This window comes from Thunnus thynnus, chromosome 22 (assembly GCF_963924715.1).
Source record: "Thunnus thynnus chromosome 22, fThuThy2.1, whole genome shotgun sequence".
Taxonomy (NCBI): domain Eukaryota; kingdom Metazoa; phylum Chordata; class Actinopteri; order Scombriformes; family Scombridae; genus Thunnus; species Thunnus thynnus.
Window position 1 is genome coordinate 18,141,309 of NC_089538.1, and position 23,041 is coordinate 18,164,349.

A 23,041-nucleotide genomic window follows, 5' to 3' on the forward strand; every position below is an offset into this window, starting at 1 on the left:
AAGTTATACTGCTGTGCCTCGTGCATAAATGTGCACAGTGTCTCTCTCAATGGGGAGATGGACTTACCGTTTCTGCTGCGGTGGGATCGCTGCAAATATTTAATGAACTCAAACATTTTTTTGGGAGGGGGTGTTTAATAGTCAGCACCCTCAACTGAAATCATGTTCTCATAGCTATGGGTTCACCCGCCGATTTATGTGCCATTTATGAACCACATTCACAGCCAAATTTGTATGTATTTCCCTGCACAGCCAAGAATGGAAAATCAAGGTGCTTCTCATCAAAGTGTTATGGACAATTAATAGAGTGCAAGGACGCAGTTTTCTGTAAAACATGCAGATTTGGTTTTTCATGACCTGACTGGTAATGAAGCAACAATGGCTGTAGGCTATTAGGCTGTAGTCTGGATTTATGTTTAGTTGCCACTTTGTGCAATAAAATAGATAATTAACAGTGCTGTGCGCTGTAGAGCTGATGCCCAGCCAGTCTTGCCGGTGCAAATATACTGCATGTTAGGCTGGGTAGGCTATAAAAGACGCTTTTTGTCTATACTGTTGTGTACAGCCTTTATAGTTTGTTGGTTTATAACAGTTTATCTCTGTTTGTCTTCTTTTTTCTTCTTCCAATTTTTCATAAGTCTGTTTTTCAGGGAAAAGATGGCCCACCCACTTTTGTATTGGCACACCCAAAATACAATTTCTGCCCACACCACTGTAACATACAAGCATTTTTTTTTTTGTTTTTTTTCTCCCAACTCAAAGAATTAACGCTAATTAGCTACAGCCAAGTACATTCGCTGTCATCATTATAATTGACAAAATCAATGGTCACTGAATAAATTTTAAAGCCTCATAGGATGCTGTTAATTATAAAATTGCAGCATGTGCGATTTGAAAATTGTAATGTCAAATCACAATTTTGATATAAAAAACATTCAGTTCTACTCCAGAGCACACTCTCACTGTGTGTATGTGTTTTCTTTCCCATTTATTCTGTAAGATCCTGTCTCTACCCCTGCCTCCTTGCCTGTCACTTGAATTTCTTCTTTTCGAAATCTTCATCTCTCCCCTCCTTTTCCTTTCTCCCTCTTTCTGTCTATGTCTCCCTCTCCAAGTCTCTGTCCCTCCTTCCAGACACATACTGTATACACTTGCAGTCACTGAACATTAGTTTTCTTCCTTGTCTGGCTTCCTTAGCTTTGAACGTGGGCTCCCTGATTGGCTGTTGACCCGATGGGTTCCCTTTTGCACGTGTGCACACGCACATAAATCACACACATCATGCTCACACACTGTATGAGCACAGAAAAACTCCCACACAAATCAGCACATCAGCACACACACGCACCCATGCATGCTTGCAGACATAGGTACATACACACTCTCACAAATACACACACACACACAAATACACACAGCATAGACTCTGAGTTATTGGCAGGGCTGGAGTGACAGGCCTCTCTTCACCAACTCATTCACGCTCTGTTGAAGATTGTGTTATGCATGGGCCATTTGCTACGTGGATCATAAAGTGCAATAAGGACAGAGTTAAGCAGGGATAGATTCATATACACGCACTCAAGCTCACACAAACACACACACGCACACGAATACGCACAGAGACACACTCTCACGCGCCGACTTCCCCTCAGTCTGACACGACATTGCATAATCGCAGAATCTGTCTAAATCTCTCTCTCCCTCTCTGTCCATGTCCCTCTCTGTCAGTTTTCCTCACACTCTCTTCCTGTATCACTGACTCACATGTCCGCAAGAGTAACACCAATAGCGCGGCGGCAGGAAGGAAAGTAATCCTTAAAAGAGCAGAAGGAGAGAGTTAAAACATGAGGGAGAAGCAAGCGGGAACACAGGAAAAAAAGATGTTAGATGGTTGACAGCTAATGATGGTCTGAGTAAAAATAACATTTCAAAAAAAAAAAAAAAGTGCAGTCTAGGAAAAAAGTGTGAAAGTAAAAACAAAGGACTCCAGTAGATAGCTTAGAGGAGAGTATAACCAGGAGTTTACATGTTCTACTGTGACAAAGAAACAGCTATAGTGAGATGAGAATTAAACTTTTAGCATTAAAGAACATCTCATTAGGCACCACAACTGAAACAAAACAATCCTACTTTTGTTTCATGAAAATGATTACTAAATATAGAATATTGCTTGGTATTTAAAGTAGCATTGATTGTTGTTTGTTTTTGGCCACTTGGGGGCAGCGTAACAAGCTGTAAAACAACATTGACATATCATCACCTTATAAAGTTGGTATGGCAAACTGTAGCGAAGGAGGGTTCCCATCGCAAGTCTTGAATGTCAGTCTCCCAGACCGCAGATAATTGCGCTAATCGCTCAGCGAAAGGGTCAACCCGCTAGCCAAGGGCCAACGCATTAGTCATTCGTGGTCATTACTCTCTAGAAGGAACAGGTCTGCACTGTGACACTAATATTTTAGCAAACAGTACACACAACAGTGCCACATTACCATTAAATTTGAGTTGAGTTTTTGGCCACCTTGACAAAAATCCAATATTTATCCTCTTTTTAGCTCTGTTTTTGGTCTCCACCACTTCCTTTCTACCGTTCAGTGCTGAGCAGGCATAGTGTACAGTGGGTTCATCGCAGCTTTTTTACTGAAAAAAGCTCCTGCTGCTGGAAACAAGGTTGATGAGAGTGGTAAGAGTGAATCGAAACAGAAAAGCTACAGGCTGTAAAACCAAAATAAGGAGCTGCAGAGTTCTCTGTGGGTTTATCACATGAGCGACACCTTTCACATTATTTAGTCATTTGATCCATAGTGGATACAAAAATATTGATTAGTGCAGCTTTAAAGGCACATTTGCTCCAAACATGTATAATCAATGTAAACTTTGTATACTACCATAAAAAAGGATAAAAAAATCACCATGAAAACCATGAAATGACACCTTACTGCTATCTGACAGGCTACTTTTGGATACAGAAATCTAGGTTTTTAGCATAAACATGTGACAGTCTGTTGGACACAACAGCAGTGAACTCTTATCGTTTTAAAGTTATAAATGTAAACTTTGTTAAGAGGAAAAGTCTGAAAGAAAATGAACCAGAGGAGAGCCAAGAAGAAAATGTACCTAAACAGATGGATAACCTAAAAAAAGCAACTGAGAAAGCGACAAATGGAGAGATCTTGAGATGAGGTGAGACAGATGGCTGAAAAAAAAAATTAATTGGATTTTAACCCGTGAGACAGATAAACAGACAGAAATGGAGACGTGCAAGATCATAAAATTAGATTACTTGTCGTCTGGACTATGTGGTGATGTTAGCCATAGTACGCCCCTGCCTTGTCCTGTTTTTCTTCTTTGACGGTAAGCTCGTGGCAAATTTGGCATTTGACAAGACGTAGGAGAACCCAGCGTACACACACAGCTTCCTCTCATTCAGTTCTTTCTGCACACTGTAGTGAATTTTTCATTTTGAGTCATTTAAACAGTTCCAAGAAGACACCATTCAGTCTTCTGCCTCTCATCCAGTCTGCCAGGAAGCCTTTCCGAGCAAAATGTGAGACTATCGAGCGTCAGAATCGACAGAATACACAGACAGATTTATCCACAGTGTGTGTGTGGGAGCTGCAATACAGTTATTAATAAAATCATGATGATTGGACCATTCAGTTATTACTGAAAGCCTTCAATTTGGCAATCAGGAAGTTGCTTGATTATAATGTTTAACACAAAATGCTTTATGTAAGTGTGTGTGTTTATGTACAGTACATTTGTGTATACGTGTGTTTTCAATAAACATCTCCAATGCAGCAGTCCCTTAATAACTATTACAGGATTTTCTTGACAATTTCTCTCAAGTGCAGAACAGAAGTCCAGCAGAAATGCAGTAATGTAACATCATAATAGAAACAGTTACAGTACATGTTGCTTAAAGTGTTGTTCTTTCTTTTCTGCAGCTGGCATCCACTAACTCTGCTAACAGCAGCCAGACGACTGCAGCTGACAACAAAGGTATGTCTGAGCTTTTTTATCATCTCTAAATAATGATGTGCCATTTGGGAATCACTAAAATGTCCATCCAGATTGAAGCATAAATACCTCGAATGCTGCCAACACAGTGTTGCCAAGGGAAAGTAGCTTTTAGTCGCTCAAAACATTGGTAGATATCAGATGATATCCTGTGATCATTTGCTGTCTTCTCTTGGCAGAGGAAAAGTGGTGCAAAAAATTGGCAAGCAAATATGTCACTCTGGCCAATTTAGGAACTTTGTTGCTAGATTTGGTAACTTTTTAGACCACTCTGTCAGTGGTATCATCTGGCTTTCCTTCTGAGAGCATCGACTGTATATAAATATGGACGACGCATCTCCACTTACAATGCAATGCAAAAATGAAGCCAACATCCTTTTCGGGAGCTGCAATCTTGCTTGTGTGATGTCATTTGGAGCCAGATTCTGCACAGTAGAATCAGGCGATGGGATGACGGCCCACGGGACACGCCCCATCAGCCGCACCGCTGCCTGATGGAGGTTTGAGAGTGGCTGTAACAGCTGTCGATCATGACGTTAACACCCCTTTTTTATATCGTCAAATAACTAATTAGAAAACAAACTTACCAGAAAAATGAGCACTTGGACAAACATCAGCATGATAACAACAACTTAAAATGATAGAAACCATCTTTCGGAAAGGGTTTATTTGACGTGTACTTTGATTTTTTAGTTTGGTTCATGTCCCATCCGCTAACATGGAAGGGGCAGACCTTATGACCTATACTGCAGCCAGCCACCAGGGTGCTATCGAGATGCTTTGGCTTCATTATTGGGGAGCTGTCATAACGTCCATATTTATATACAGTCAATGCCCAAGAGTTAGATGATATGATAGATATCACTCTAATAGTCCAATAGATATGAAACTGAAGTGAGGAGATGGTTAGCTTAGCTTAGCACAAAGACCGGAAACAGGGAAACAGTTGGCCTGGCTCTGTTCAAAGGTAACAAAATTGTCCAATCAACACCTCTAAAGCTCACTAATTAAATGTTTTAAATTTAAATATTAAACCATGCAAAAGGAGAGGTAAAAGTGTACTATGTCAGGTAACAGTTTGGGATGTTTGTGATGGTTAATAAAATACAGGAAGTTAGCGCAGCCATTTTGTTTGGTGTATATTTTGTTTACCTGTCTTTCCCTTTTCTCTGCTCTGCTCTGCCTCTTTGAGTGTCCACTACACAAGAAACTTGACATTCTGTTTTATCAGAGGTCATACCACTGATTTTCCATGAGCTAAGCAACCAAGACAAGACAGTATTTTTGGCAGGAATCACTAGTCTGTCAGCCAGGAAAAGTTGGCTGCAGCTTTAACTTTTTGTGCAGCGTTGCTCATCAATATCCAATTCTAGCAATGCAGAGGTTCTATCAAAAATCTATCAGTGCGGCACCAGCTAACACTTGATCTGCCAGTGTGCGCAGACTGTGTGATGGGGTTGTTTGTCATATCAATGCACAGTTTCTAGTTCCCTGACCACGTGTCTCTCTTTTTATCTATGTGAGTGTTAAAACTATTTTTAGTATATTTTTCTTGTGTGTCGTATTCTTTTTTTGTGTTTCATGAAAGATCATAAAAAGGCAGCCTTTCCGTTTTTCTCTGTCTCAACCAGACAACATAATTTTTTTCTTTCCTCATCCTTCTCACCTCTGCAGTACCTTCCTTCAATCCCTCACCTGTTCTCCCTGCTCAAATGTGCCAAAAATAGATAGCGCATAAAGGTTTTCCATTCAAGCCCTGAGGCAAGGTTCACCTGCTGTAATAGTACCTTGCAGCTAATAAACATGTATGGAGAGAATGTACAGGAAGGTAGATACCCTGAGGCTAATCATAGTGCTCTGATTCATACGCCTGCCAATCACACACACACAAGTACAGCAGGTCAAGAGTATCTTTAAAAGCTGTTATATGAATTCACATTGTCTAGTCAAGTAGATGTCTTCCTGTGTTCACTAAAGTCAAAATCATTTTGCTTTTCTAAACACATTTCTATGCAATTTTAGAGCATGCCATTCCATTTATTCTAAATTTTAACCAAAACTTACACAGCCATGAACTGGTCGATGTAGCTGTTAGCACGTGACTTGTGTATACTATATAAAATACAGTATATGACATTTTAAACTGAAGCCAACCATTTTATTCCATTGAAACTTCCAGATCCTCTAAAAATGATTCTTGCTGCTTGGTTTACTGTCTTTAGGGTCTCTGCCAAAAAAGAACACTTGAGTTGACTGGACATTTTGTCTGGTCTCTTCTACTGGAAATGAGCTGTGACTCATTACTGAAAAAATAATAGTGACATATTCAGTATGAAATGTTCTTTGGTCTTTAATAAGCACAAGATTTTAAGAGACCCTTCTGCACGACTGCGTTCGTCTTCAAGGATGTGCTGTTTGTTCATCCACGCAACTCTTTGCAGGAGTCACCACAGATTAGGCCGACATGCAGCGTGGTTTTTAAAGCACCATCAAGCACTGACTTGTTACTGTCAGTTAGGTACATTTATAGTCTCCAGCTTTTATCACTTCAGCTCTTCTTTGTCTCTGATGTTGTTTTTCATTTTCATATCAGAGATGTGATGTTTTAGAAAGCTGAAACTACTTATTTTAGACTTTCTGGGCTAACAGAAAAAACATATCTTGATTTGCATACTGATATTTGAAGTACTCGCTAATAAACTGCAATACTGACAAATTGACTGACATTTCCTGTCCATTCTGCTGTGTGTTAACCTCCAACCTTTTTGCCCTCTGCCCTACTAGAGAAGGCAACGGCGGCGAAGCCTCAGGAACAGGAGGAGGAGATCGATATCGACCTGGAAGCGCCGGAGACGGAGAAGGCAGCGCTCGCCATCCAGAACCAGTTCAGACGTTTCCAGAAGAAAAAGAAGTAGAGTGACTGACTGAGTATAAATGAAAATGATATGAGGAAAAAAAAACAAACAAACAAAAACAAAACAAAAGAACAAAAAAAACTTTCCGCAGATGTACAGAAATACCGTAGATGATTGAAATGTGTGGTTTTGGGGGGGTTGACGGAGCAGGGATTTTAATTGTTCAGGATTTATCGTTATATTATGCAAAGTGTCATGAAACGCCTTTTTGCATGAGAGATGGACCGGTATCAAGAATGAGATAGTTGGAAGGAACAAGAAAGAGGGAAAAGATGAGATAAAAAGGTGATTTGGAATTTATAATCTAGCATGACAAAATACTGTAACCTCCCGTCAACACATTAACCTTTGCAAAAGCCCTTACATATCACCCGCGTTTCCCTTGACCCTCCAGTACATGCAACCCTGATCCCCTTTGTCCTCGCTACTCCTGCAGATGAAACACAAGCCCAGCACACAAGCAGACAGAAGTTGTGCTCAAAAAAAAAAAAAAAAACACAGATAAACACTTCTCTGCTGACTGACAGAACAAGCACACACTCTTTCGACGTTGATTGAAACAAGAACGCACAAAAAAACAACCGAAGCACACGCTCTCTTGTTTCCATGTTCTTTTTCTTTCCGCCTCCTTCTTTCTTTAATTCTCTGTCTCGCTGCGAGGATGAAAATAACACCGAGTAACTGTCTCAGGTGTAAAATCACCTCAGTATCGCCTCCTGTGTAGGCCAGATATTGGATCGCCTCTGCCAGTCTGATCTCACAGGTGACGGAGGTGGTGGTCATGGAAACTGGCTGCTAACTCGCGCAGTCAGAGGCAATTTGCTGCAGGCAAGATCAATATGTGATGGAAAGTAGGCACATGGCATCCTCACATGAGTCGTTAACACCCCTCTCGCACATTACGACAAATGATTGACGCATTAGTGATCATCAGGTGTTTATGTGTCCGCAGCGTCTGCATCTTTTAACGGTCCCTCAGTGATACCTTGATATCAGTGATGACCTGGTGGAAATTCATTCAAATATTCATACCTACTTAAAAAAAAACAACCATTCAGTGGCTTTTAATGAGCTATGTGTTATTAGATCTGAAAAGGGCTGCAGTGGTAGTGATAATCCATGGATAGATAATTCTCTCTGTTGGTGTCAGGTGACTTTTTTTCTATGTCAGATGTTTTTAGTGAGACTTATTGTATAGTATCCTGAACGCTGCAATTGCTATTTAGCCAAATATCTTATAGTTCACCTTTACAGTAAAAGCAAATGTGAATTTTAACATTCACATTTCTACTATCTTAACAAAACTGAGAATAGTTTTGAACCCCTGCAAGCCAGAAACCAAGCCGCTGATATAGAAAGAGGTTTGCCCATACTGTACAGTACATACAACAGGCATCATATTACTGGCCCCGTAAGCCACATTTACAACATTTAAACACTGTCTGTCTACGGCTGAGAGCTCTCAACCATGCGTGGTGTTGGGTTACTCACTGCCTCGATAGGTAATTCAAACCTCCGTATCCTTAAATAAACACTTGATAATGATTCTGAGCAGATGCCAGCCACGAACCCGAGCCTTGTCACCTTTAGATCAGACGGACAGAAAGAAAAGAGAGACACTTCAGCTGTCGGATAGAGACGGAAAGAAAGACACTGAATGAGAGATGGAAAAACAAAACGTCTGTCTTGTTAGACACTACTTCAGCTACGACGTCATTATATTTGCACTCACACACACATACACACAAGGATTCCTACAATGTTCAAGTGTACTGTATATATTTTGGGACAACACACACATACACGCTCTCCTGCTTTATATCCATGTCCCCTCCTCCTCCTCCTCCTCCTCCCCCCCTCGATGTATGTAGCACACTGAACTGCTTCTAAAAAGCCAAACTTACTCTCCATCGTTGCTTTAATAATAATCTCACTAATTACTAGAATTATTATTGGAATGTAACCTCTTTTCTATTTTGAGGACAGGAAGCGGTTGCATAAAAGCGCAACCGGCACAAGCCAGCCGTCATCGCCACTCGCTCTTCTCTGTCACAGTCCCACTGTTTCCTCCTTCCTTCCTCCACAGTGAGAATTGTTGATGAGCCTCTGAGTTTGATATCAAACCCCCTTCACCCCCTCGTCCCTCCCCCCCCGTTCCCCCCCCCCAACTGGATTTGACACGCTTTTCAAATAATTACCTGACATACACTTAGTAATACGGATTTAGGTGGATTTGACTCGGCATGCATTTTGAATAGACACCTCAAGTAAAAGTGTAGCTTGCATATAAATGTTTAAAAATTCTCAAATCACTGTGGGCCTTTGCAGTGTAGATACAATTGTGCTTCAGTTGATAGGATTAACAAGTTAGAAATACAGCTCAGATAAGCCTGCTGGACACCACTGAAACTCGACCTCCTTTATGTACCTGCACTGTATTATCCAGCTGTTCAACATCACTCACACTGTACACTTAAGCAGCGTTTGAATGTTCAACACCTGTCTGCAAGTACCAGTGTGTATGAAGAATTTGGAGAATATATAATCTCTCTTATTAAAGTGCTTTAAAGGCCCTGAAAACTTATTTTCTCAATCAGCTTCTTACTATTCTAGATGTGGTCCTTCTGTATTTTTTTTTCTTTTGTTTTGTCTTCGCTCCGCTTGCTGGTTTGAAATGGGCGTGGCTCAGTTAGTTTTGCACCAATCAGAATTGAGCAATATTTGAATCAGAATCAGATGATAGTAATGTTTGGCTGTTTGGTCGTTGTAGTCATAAATACATAGTTTTATGAAGAAATACTTCAGATTTGAAACTTTAAAGCTTAGCTTTAAGGGCAAAATGGCTTTTACTTATTAAAAAATCACATCACTGAGATCTGATTGGCCGACAAATGGTCAAATCTTGCATATTTGCATCATATATATATACATATATGTAAAGAGGAGAATTTAAAATTGTCATTGTAGGACCTGTTCAAAAGCCAGATCCATGTAATTGAAAATAGAGTCCCTGTCTGGAGGCTGTAAATAGTTACCTTTCAGAATCTAAAGAAGCTTAATGTTGCTTGGCAACAGGCACAACTCGAGAGAGTAACGCCACGCTGGTCATTTCAATGTGAAATGTGACTTGTGATAAGCCTCGTGGATTTGAGGCTGTGAGATCATTCAGGTGGTTAGACAGAGTGACCTTCAACTGAAAGGTCACAGGTTTGATCCTCGCAGGAATCACTGTCCGCAGCCATGTTGCTTTTGCTGTGGATTAGTGTTAGCTAAAGGCCTCAACTCTAAATGTCACTTTTGCCCACTTCAGAGTGCCGTGTTGTTAAAGGGGAGAAAAGGAGTTTGATACAAATTCAGCATGAAAATTCAGTTGATGAAGCCGTCAGAGTTGCAGTTCCCTGTGGTCACTCATGATTTTGCATGTAGTTGAATCTAAAATACAGTTTAAATCTCTTATTTCTGTCCATGTGTGACTTTGTACTACTATAGTATCAAGCAGGGATATCACTTTTTTTTTTCTTTGCGATATTAATACCACAGCAGCCAATACCTTTACTGATCCAATAACCTTCTCTTTGTTAGCTAATAAACTGTTAACAAGCCATTTGTGTGAATGCACTTTGCTTACTTAGCTGCAGTTGTTGGCACATGACAGATGCTGCTACATTTCAGCACGTTGTTCAAAGTGTGGCCTCGAGTATTAACAAGATCTTTCAGGTTAGATTGTCAATGCATCATATCAGATCCTGATTTATATTTTCTACATCTGATCCAGAGTTTTGGCTGATTTTAAACTAACTGATTCTGCAGTTTTTAAGACATATAGCTCCCCCTGTTAATATACTGCACCACATTACAGCATATGAGGACACTGATCTTTCTTTCTTTCTTTCTTTTTCTTTCTTTCTTTGTCAACGCTGTGTTTTCGCTTTGCTTTGTTAGCCTGACCTCATTTTACTTTCCCCCGAAGGCAACCAAATGCGGGGTTCGGCGAGCACAGCATGCTCGCTGTGAATGAGAGGAAAAAAAAAGGATGGGTGGAATAAAAAGCTTGTGATCATGAATGGAGCAAAGCCACATATAGTTTGTCCGAGACGGCTTAAGTGAAGTCCCCACGTCCTCCTTAAAAAAACCTCTTGACGTCACGGCAGACAAGAGCTTGGCAAACAGCGGCCGGGGCTTATACCATTTATACACTACAGCGTCTGTACAGTGTCTACCCAAAATCCATGCTTGCTAACTTAAATATTCTCCGCTGCTTGTATATGTTTATCTACATCCACTTATTATGCTTGACAAGAATATAATGTACTTGATAGTGAACAGTAATTGGTGCGGTATGCCAACAGTGGATATTTGGGCACAGCTTTACAGCCTAGAAATGACATCAAAGCCATACTTTAGAGAACAAAAAACATGTATATTTAGGTAATCTGTTCTTGTACACCCCTTCTTTATGTTGTCTGTAGTGCCGTAAAGCAACAGTCAAGCGACCCAGAAAGATTAAATCCCATGCATCCCACTGTGATGACCATGCTACAACTGAAGTGAAATGAAGGCAGTTTGTCCACAGTTATGATAAGAAAACATTAAGTAAGAGTTTAGTTTGTGTTTGAGATGATTGTACATTCACAATGTGGTGTTGAGGCATGGACTTACCCTTCACAGCGTGGCCAATCAGTGACCACTGTCCTTTCAGGGAGGCATCTGCCAATCAGGAAGCTCTACAGGGCCCCATCCCACAACCCACCAATCTTCTTGTATTGCCTCATCACTTCTTCTACCATGATCAATGCTTTATTTATTGCTGGTTTATTAAATGATGTTTCTATAATTTATGTGAATACCTACATTGTTGTGAACCTCTCTGACTTGTTTTGTTGTGTTTCTGATGTGACGGCATGAGAAATCCATATTTGTATGTTTTAGGCTATGAATTCCCTCTTGTGTATTTTGACATTTCAATCTATGTGTTGTTGGATTTTCAGAAATGGTGGCTAAGGTGAGAATGCACAAAAACACTCCCTGTACTGTGTTTTCTGCACTAAATAAAATTTGCTGCATATTGCTTTGAACTCTATCCATGTTGTATGTATTGCTTTTGTCAAATCTGTCAGTTTAAATGCATAAAGAGTATACTGCCCATTTAAACTCCACTTAGACAAACCAATATACTTACTTTTTTTTTCTCAATAAACACACATGTTCCACTTCTATAGGTGTATTATCTACATGTGAAGAATTAATTTGAATGTAGCACTCTCAAAGTAATTTCAAGCATGTGAAAAATATCCCTCTGACCTGGACCCTTCAGGGGATGCTGCGAGCGCCCCCGTAGGAGCTGGTTTCAATCTGGTTCCCGCTGGGTGCTGTTCCAGTTCAACCAGCCTCCTGGATGACAGTACAGAACATGGCTTCTTCATTACAGTGATGGAATTTAGGAATTTGGAGCACTCAATTATACACGGCGTAAATAGGACACTACAGTCTGTCTTTGCCTGTCCCCTTGACATGAATGAATGCATGTGTATGTCTCATACCACAGGGGTCAAAGAGGTCTGGCATTTTGTAATGGTCCCACCCAGAAATAGATTTGTCTCCATTAAAGTGAAAAACATGAAACATTTTTAAAGATCAATTAAATAAAAAATGTTAGATGATGATGGTACGATAGCCCAATTTTTGGGGCGATGGATCGTCTTCTTATGACTTTCTACAAACCATTACTAACTTGTATTCTTGTATTTTCACAAGAAAACGGATTACTGCCAGTGCAATTCAATCAGGACTTAACCTCTGGGGAGTGGTGTCACCAGTCCCAGTGATCAGAGTGAAGTGGTCAGTTTGCTTAACTGAAAAGGGGTTTTTCGAGCTAGAGAGCACTACGTTTAGTGTTGCCAACAGTGGGAAGTAGCTAAAGCTAAGGCTAATTTGCATATCTATGACGTCATGACATAATTACATACACTTTATTTTAAAACTGACTGACTGTAACTGGTTTTTTCATTGGCTATTTTTCTTCTCAAGCAGCTCCTCAATGTGCATCTAAATCTACTACTAATATTAAAAAACTGTTTTATGCAGGCTGTTGTATCAAAACTAACTGAAGTATCATGAATAGAGAGATAATCCTGCACTGGAATAAATTCACTATTGTTAACTCTGTCTGTTTTAACAAAACTTAGATAGTAAAGTTAAATCATTTAGAATAAAAAAGCCAGATACTGAACCCTAAATTGCTCCTGATGGCTGTGCCATCAATGTGAATGTGTGCGAATGATTAGATTCCCTCTGATGGGCAGGTTGGGACCTTGTATGGTAGCCCCTGTACCCATTCAGTGTATGAATGTGTGTGAATGGATGAATATGACTCTCAGTGTAAAAAGTGCTTTGAGTGGTCAGAAGACTAGAAAGGCGCTATACAAGTACAGTCCATTTACCATTTACCATTTAAAGGGGTCTGAAAAGTTGCTAAATTTAGCGACAAGTTGCTAAGCTGGCAACACTGACTATGAAGCAGCAAAATTAGTAGAGCCACACAGCTGCAGAGGTGGAAGTTGTGTAGTGTGAGGTATGACCAACCAATCTCAGCTCATGATATTAAACAGTATGACTTGGATTAATTTGTAAAGAGCTTAGAGCTTCAGAATTTCCCTATTTAAAAAGACATTAGCAATTTATCTCACAAGTAAGTGTTAGCTTGATGGTCTTTGCTATTATTAGTAGCTAAATTATTGTCTTCTTCAAAACTAATTTTGCAGCACTGAAATGCGTCCTACAAAACAGGAGATGGACATAAGGATATTTTTACAAAGGGTCAAGAGCTAAATAGTGTAAGTAAAAATAGTAGCTACATGTTTGTGAGCTTTCTTAAATTAAATAATCAACGGTGCTTGCTAGGTCACCAGGTAATGTTAGCCCTGAGTTTAAAGCCTTTTCGCTAACATTTTCTTGTTCAATATTGCTATTAAATGCAATTTACTGTTAAATTCAATTATAGCTCTAGATTGTTACTGAGAGGGGGACCTAGAAGCCAAAGCAGATAATTATTGTTAACTTCGTTGGGTGTGAACATGAACATAATGCATTGTGAAACTGTTCCCCCTCAAACATATTGACTGCATTACGCCCCTGATTGCAAAAACATATATAGTCAACCTAGAATAAGTGAACAAATACCATTGGATAGATGGTTGAACAGGATTTCTAATCTATTGGATGATGGACCCAACAACAGGAGTTGCCATGGCTAATGTCCAAGTTACAAACACGGATGTATTTTAAAGCTACAAAAACCAAGTACTGCATACACCAAGTAAAATAACTTAGAAGACATGACAGACTTAGTCCATCATGTAGCCCAAAATATACTTTTATACATAGTTTATCTTTTACTGCAAGAGACAAGCACATACCTTTTCTCTGGTGGCTGTCAAACAGATTACGGAAAATGGATGATATCAGTAACTGATGTAGAAGACAAGGAGGGAGAGTGGGTGCGCCAAAAAAAGTAATTTAAAGCACTTCATCTCATAATAACATCTGAAATGCCCTTGAACTTAGCAATAAATTTATTTGCTCATAATATTTGCTCATATTACTTTGTCAGAGTCCTCCATCATCCATATTTATGCCGGTAAAAGGGTCATGAATAGACATCACTCTGGTTTTGGGGAGTTTGAGGTTGAAAAGCTTGAAAGGTGCTGAAGATGAAACTTGGAAAATATAACATTATAATTTTATATCTGTCCAACTTGATCTACAGTTCACCCTACAGTTCACCCTACAGTTTGAGATTGGAAGCAGATGAAAGGAAAACAGCTTCAGGACATTTAAGCCAGTGTGAGACGTTATAATTCTCTCGTTTCTTCACCTTTTTTTTTTTACACCCACTCTGTTATTTGGATTCCACACTCCAGACGTCAGACTGAAGATGTGTAAACAGTCTGTTGTAAGACATTCATACTACATTTACTACCGAGCCAGAGACTTCCCAAGTTTAGAAGATTGGGTTTTTGTGTTTATGTATATTTTGCACCTCAATTTGCATTAGAATCCTTTAACATCTTCAAAGGAGTTTTTATTTGACAGTGTAAAGGAGGATGGGATCTGTTCAAACTTGTTTAGGAAATTTGATTTGTCCCATGTGATCTTCTGAGAAGCTCATTTACAGATATCAACATGTTGTCCAGTATAATCTGGCAATTTATATACTGTATGTTATGCTCATGTTGGATTTATTTTTTCGTTTATTATGTTGAGATATCTGTGTCTGTGTTTTATTGCAGTTTTTCCTCTCTTGAGAATCAATTTTCTCCCTGAAAGATCTTTTTTTTCCTTTTGGAGGATCAACTTTTATTCTTGAGGATCAATTTGCCTTCTGGTTGTTTTTTCCTGCCAAAAATCAATCAAGTTTTATTGACACAAGGATGGGGTTCGTGCTGATCTCAAAGCAGAGAATGTGATGCTTAAAGTGGTTTTGAAGCGGTACGTAAAACTAGACTCAGTTCAATTTGCTTGAACATCAGAGGGCAGAAAGATGAGCGTCCAGGTAAAGGATGTAAGGGAGATCCATGTTACCCTGGAGAATTTTTGGTCAATACAATGTTTTGTAAAGAAATACTATAAGAGGTCAAACGACACTGTGCTTTGTTCTTGGAGCTAAACAAGAGGAGTCAAATAAGGAGAGCATGTTTGTGGATTGTTAAAGGTGAACATCATGATAATTTTACAAAGTTCCACAATACATTTCTAAATAACTACAAGAAACATTAAACCATTGAAAAACATTATACATGTTAGAAAGTAAATGTTGAAAACGTGAAAAAACTGTGAACTATGTAATATACTGTGTTTCAGATTTGTTGGGCATGTTTTTAACGGCTGCACCATGACAGAAGCGTTACTAGCATGACCCCCCCCCGCGCCCCATATAGAAAGGTCGACACTTAACTATGAGATATTATAAGTTAGCAGAGCAGTGCCTCTCCATAATGGCATTTTCCGTGCACCAAGCTTCGTTTACATAAATGCACAATCCCTAACCCTCCTCTGGTCTTACCGGAGTTTTTAGCTGTTGTATCCACCCTGAGGATGTAGCAGGCGCTATCGGGGACGTTGCTTTAAATCATGAAGTTTGTGTTTGCTTACACTCTCTCTCGTCTGGCGTAGCTGGGTTGATAGACATATGAGCTGTTACTGGTAAATGGGGCCATTTTTGGTCAACGGTAGCGCTCAAGGCTCAAACCCAGCTGAAGCGTCTGATGATGGGTAGAGTTGATGTTAAAGCTCCGGGCCACGGAGAGGATATATCCATGTCCCGCTGCTCATGCTGTGGGAGCCGTGGCTGTTTAGCAGCCCTCTCTGCCTCTCTGTCCAGTCTCATCCTCGCTGCCTCAGCTGTGTGACGGACGCTATTCCGGTGCCTTCACCGTCACTGCAGACATACTACTGCGGTTGCATTTTCGGCCCCTCGCCAGCACTTTACAAAGAAGCAAATAATGTTGACACCAAACTTCACTGAAAAAAAATGATAATTTAACATAATGATGATTAGTGATGGATCGCTTGTTAACTACTCATTTAAATTACATTTTTACTGAAGTCCACATTTACCCACAAAATAGGTGTTGAATTAAACAGTTGCTCCTAGCGTTGCTTTATTTCTGAAATATCGTCCATGTTGCTTGTCCTACACCTACAAACAAGGCCTGTTGTAAATTGTATATTTTTTAAAGGAGTTCGGCATGTGTGTTGTTAAGTTCAGAGGTTCAGAGACTCTTCAGTTCACTTCAGTTGAGGGCGCGGTTTCAGCTCCTTCAGCAGACACACCCTCAGAATACTGTTTGTTTTTCCATGATTTTTAAACCTAATTTTATATACTTGGTGATTTTTTTAATCAGTCAAATTTGGCTGGGTGGTTAATAACAGTTTTCTGTGGTGTGAAAAACTCAAGACACATATTTATTATTGCTTTACACAGACTTTAATATTTATGTTTGGATAAGTTGCTCAGACAAGGACTAATGAAAAGAAAACATTTTTTCCAGCAGACTCAGAACTTGATCCCACAGCTTTTGACTGGGTTCAGCCTGGCTGCGCAGATTCTGTTTCTACCTTTCACTTTAACAAAACCCAAAAAGAGTCCTTGTTTTGAACAGTCCTATTTTTGGAATCCATAATTCAAGGATGGGATTTCACATGTTTATTGAACCTTATGATCTTTTGCCTCAAAATGTCTGCAGTGATCACACAATGATAAGACACACTGCTCGCCTTTTGTCTTCAGTTGCTTTCATTGTCTTTATTAAGACATATGCAGAGAAGATTTCAAGATGAGGAGAGACAAGATCAGATCAGACGGCATCAGATTAGATCAGATCACATCAGAAGGGAGAGCAGATAATGCTGCTGTCAACCGCAGCCATGTGCTCAGATGTTTTATGCTGTTTAAGCAGAATATGGTTTCAAGAAAATCTTACATTGGCCCGACTGCGCATGCTTTCATATCTCAATTACGTAGAGAAAACACATATTAGTCATCAGGGCAACAAAAGCCGCCTCATGCATGAAAAGGTATTACGTGACACGGGTGTGATACAGATATTACAGTGAAAGAATTCACTGGAGGACACAGAGATTCACTTCCCACATCCAAGGACTGTGCAAGCACACGCACTCTCGTGCACACACATGCGGAGAGAGAGCAAACATGTAGCAACAGGCAGGAGCTGAAGGAGCAGTCCACCACATATTGCATGTGAATAAAGCATTCAGCTGTATGATGATGTGGAAGAAAAAAAAAAAGCTTAGCCAGAGTATTTCATTTTTATTTACCTGTATGGTTTGGCGTTCTCATCATTGCTGTCTCATTTACACTGCTGCATACATATTCACACTCATGTGTAGTGACAGTCTTTACAAAGCCTGCTCAAATCATAAAGGTCAAATAAATACAATTTTACAGACCATATATACAATATTGATCTGAAAGGTTGCTAAGAGAGATAATGGTGCAATGAGAGAATAAAGCATATTTCTCCAAAGCCAAAAAACAAATGAAAAAAAACATATAATTAGTCTTATTATTAAAACAATATTTTGTACTGTATACATATTTCCTGTTCCACCAATATTTCTGTTGGAATCTGTGCATATATTCAGGGGTTTTTACCTAAAGCCATGATTGAACCATGATTGAACCAAGGACAACACTGAGAGTCTTGTTTATTAGTTTTTTGTTCCAGCATCTACAATGCAAAACATCAAAGTCTACAGTCATTCTAGCAGCTCTTTGCAGCTGTACTTAAGCACAGTGGTGCTTTGAACTAAAAGTATGTTTATCATGATCACTATCTTTTAGCATGTTAGCATGCTAACATTTGCTAATTAGCGCTAAACACAAACTACAACTGAGGCTGATGGGAGTCTTTACAGTCATAAACAAAAGCATTAAAGGGGACATATCATACACATTTCCAGGTCTATATTTATATTCTGGGGCTCTATTGGAATAAATTTGCATGATTTACAGTTCAAAAACTACTTATTTATCTTAAACTGGCTCTTTATGCAACCCCTCAGTTCAGCCTCTGTCTGAAACAAGCTGTTTTGGCTCCTGTCTCATTAAGGCCAGCTTCCCGATGAGCCCACTCTGTTCTGATTGGTCAACTTCTGCAAGCTGCCTCTTGGCAGACAGCAGCGGTTGGATTTTGCTTCCTTTTCCCACATGTTAAGTCCCCTTTAAATAAAGTGAAATTTTGACCTGATGATGGCACTAGATGAAAAGTTAAAGGAATAGTTAATAGTTTTGGGAAATGTACTTATTTGCTTTCTCCATATCATCTGTACAGTAAATATAAAGCCACCACCAAAAGCCAGTAAGGTTAGCTTACCATAAAAACTGGAAATGGGGAAACAGCTAGCCTGGCTCTGTCCAAAGATAACAAAATCCACCAACTAGAACATCTAAAACTCACCAATAAACATAATACATCTTGTTTACTTATCTGTACAAAAGTGTAAAAACGTCACATTGCAGTTTTACAGGGTTATTGTGTCACCATCGGATAGAGGCAACCTGTTTCCCCGTTTCCAGTCTTATTGCTAAGCTTAGCTAAGCTAAGCTAATCGGCTGCTGGTGGTAGCTTCATATTTACCGTACAAACATGAAATTGGTATCAATCTTCTCGTCTAATTCTTGGTGAGAAAGCAACAGTGCAACATATGATAGTTTCCTGATTCTGTGTGAATGACTAAATGAATTAGTGCTCCAGTTTAATGTAGTTGATGGTATTGGTGCAAATGTAATCTATATGTTATGTCACTGATTCACAAATCAGCTGTACCACAATACTCCTTTGGAACAATCAATTTCTCCATCTGTACCAGGACTGTTACATAACCACTGGCCGCAGAAATACCTTTCAGCAAGCAGACCTGGGTTCAAGGCATTAGCAAGCACCCATTTTTCTTGCCCTTGAGCAAGAAACTCAGTATCCGCTTCTGAGCTCCTGATCTCACTTCCCTAAGGAGTCCAAAGAGAATATCCCCACTGGGATCAATATAAAGTCTCACAGTGTTATTAGGAGTGCTAATGGTGCAACACGATTGCCTGTTTTCCCCATCGAGAAATGCCACATGATCAGATACTGTTGGTTGCCGGGGCACAGTGAGGTTATCAGTAACATAGAGAGTGTGACACTATCCGCACTGATTTTCAATAATGCTCACTAACGCTACCGTATCCCCCAAAGGAGGTGAGAGCACTGATACTCTCTCTGAGAAACCAGAGAGCATCAGGAGGAAGGGGGAAGACGACATAGTAGACGTGAGCTGGAGGGTGGAGGAAGCAGAGAAAGCAATATGCTGAGATGTGAGAAAACTATATGGAGAACAGCTGACTGTTTTTTTTTTTTCATGTGTGTGTGTTTGAGAGAAAAGAGGAAGATGCGGACGAGCGGGTAACCTAAACCTACATTTTCTTGAGAAAGATCTGTGTATTTGCAGGCAAGCTTCTTTCAGCGTGCTTCAAATTATAACATGAAAGAGGGAGATGGAGGTGCAACATGAGGGAGTTTAAAGTGAGAGGTGTGGAGAATAGAGAGGGGGGGGGGGATTCCAAGACAGGAAAAACACAGTGCAGTGTAGCTTCCAGCGGGGACTCTGCTAAGTGAAAAAACACCAAGCAAGAATAAGAGAGGGAGAAACAGCAAAGGAGAAGGGTATAGCTTCTATTTATAAACCTGAAAGAGAACATTTGGATAGCGTTATGGAAAATAAAACAGCAGAGAGACAGAGAGAACAAAAGGGGGGAGTACAGAAAAGATGGGCAGATCGGTGAAAAAAGATGAAAAGATGGATGGATGTAAAAGAAAACAGAGCTGGGGGAGCAGGGGCTGTGAGTGGAAATCAGAGAGAAAGAGAGGAAGAGAAGGGGGTGGGTGGCGGAGTGGGGGAAATACATTTACCTTGACTGACACTGCGACAAGGAGAGAAAGCAGAATCCCCACTCCAAGAAATTGTAGCTCCATAACATCATGCGACACAATCTCTGCAGTGGGTCTGCTGTAGGGATACTCTGAATATTAGAGCATGCACGTACAGATGCATGGCCACGCACACACACACACACACACAGCAGTAATCACAGGGTAAGGCAAGATTATGGTTGGAAGCGTTCAGGTAAGACATCTCTTTTTACATCAGTGCAGATCAAACACCCGCAAAAGCCCTACTGCAATAGTAAAAAATAAATCATGAAAAGTTGTGTATTTTGAGGCAAATTTAAAGTAAAACTCAGAGCTAATGGAATAAGACTGAGGCAACACAAGCATAGAACAGTTTCTCAATAGAAACTGAGGAAAATGAAGACATAAGGCGATCGATAACATGCAACAGATAAATAGAAATGCAGTGACATTTGCAGGAAGTGAGGGAGATCGATAACATCTAAAAGACCAAGACAAGTGGTCCTTTTTTGGAACAGACCCCCCTCCTCCCTACCTTTAATGCCTTATTGACTTCAATGCTGCCAATATGCTGCAGTGCAAAGAAATCAAAGTTGTAGACTATAAACATAGAGGAAGATTCAGTAAAATTATATTAATCGCTTTCATTTTTCTGCCTGATTGTCAAGACTCATGCTACACTTTTCTAGCCAAACCTTGGTTACTTTTGGATGTGTTTAGTGCGAGTAACCTGAGAATTGTGGCCTGTTCTATTGTTGTGTTCATATGTTGCCATGGACGACAGCATCAGTTACTGTATTAGGTAAAAATGCAGCATGAATATAAAGTGTCTGTTGGTAGAAACTGGTTGTTCTCTCTCAGTGCCAGCCCAATGCCGCACACTAGTGGTGGAGGTAAAGGATTGCTTCTGTCTGCAAAGCAGTCAGATACGTGAAGATGCCAGTTCAGAGAATGTGAATTAGAACTTTTAAAAGGGGATTACAAATAACAATTGCACTGCACCTTTAGAAAATGTTGAGGGTTCAGTAAATTCAACCACAACACATTTGACTAAAACTGATGAGTCTAGAAGATACACTACCAAAAAAAAAGGAAAGGGTGAAAAAAGACTTAAAGACTAAAATAATACGCAGATGATGACCAGTGACTTGAGTTATTCCTTGACTTTTCTTCAAGCACCACCATGAGGTTGACAATTGTTGACACTTTTACTCTTGCAGCAGCGTCAAGTCAAAATTTCAACTTGTCCAATACTTTTTAAATGACTTTCATGCCAAAATACTTGCAAAACTAATAATATTCTCCTCAGCCTCTGCTGTACTTTTTGTTTAGAGCTAATTAGCAAACGTTAGCAATGGGCATATTAGCACGCTTGCGTTGGCATTTAGCTCAAAGCACTGCTGCTAACATGGCTGTAGACTCTTAGGCACAAATTAAAAATATTTTTTGTTATGTTTTCTCCATCTGAAACGAGGGCCCATGTGTATAAGTAAAATTAAAATGACTTCATGCAGAGCAGTTTTGTCTTATGTTGTTCTAAACAGATGAGAAAATGACCTTTGAAAACTGGCAACCTCAGTAAATAAAACCAGCTAACTATAAAAAGCATTAAAAGGAGAAGTGTTACTGTATTACTCATGCATGCAAATACATATGAAAAAACCCCACCAATCACAAGTCATATTTCAGCAGCTACATGCAATGATTGAAACAGGAAGAAAAAACATACCTGATACCTGTCATACCTGAGCAAACAGCCAAGAGACACACAGGTACTGTAGCCTGATACTTTATATTCTATGTATATTAATAAATATGATATTGTATTGAAGTTCTAGGAAGTTTTTGCTCTATGACTTATTTTCTTGCATACTTAAAGAATATCTGCATAGCTAAGAATTCACCCCACTACTGTATGTTATACTATGTGCTTTATAGTCTCCCATAAGTCTGAGGTCTCTGGACTCTGTGGACTCTTTTAAAAAAGCAGTTAAAACCCATCTGTTCAGACAGGCATTTAGGTAGCATGTGGTATTTTATGTTTTAACTCGTGTTTAATGTCTGTTTGTTGTTGTTGTTTTATTTATTTGACTATGAAGCACTTTATGACTGGTGTCTGTGAAGGGTGCTATTTAGATAAACTTTACTCACTTACTTAACTATATTAAGGTGTCTAAACCTAATGAGGATAGATTTATATTGCTATTGCTGAGTATAACAACAAAACTGGCATAGTAATATGAAAATTAACTGCTGGGCTCATGATGATTTTGGGACCAAAACATGCCAAATACATTTCAGTAAGCCTGCAGTGATGTTTCCTACAAATTACCAAACTATCGGTAGGTATCAGTACTCAATACCTTTAAGGAATCAACCAAAATAAACCAGTACCAAGTTGTATCAAAACTTCTCCAGTCAAACGATACCTGCATTCAACCCTTTTTGTACCCAGATCTAGAAAAAAATGACTAATTGTATGGTTTTGCTCGCAGTCAATCACCACAAGCGTTCTTTGATTTAATGCAATGTGTGATTGGCTCCTTTACCGCAGCAGCTACAACCCATACAGTCTGTGGTGATAATACTTCATTCTAATAAATGTTTTAATAATTTGAACACTTTCAAAATGTATTCATG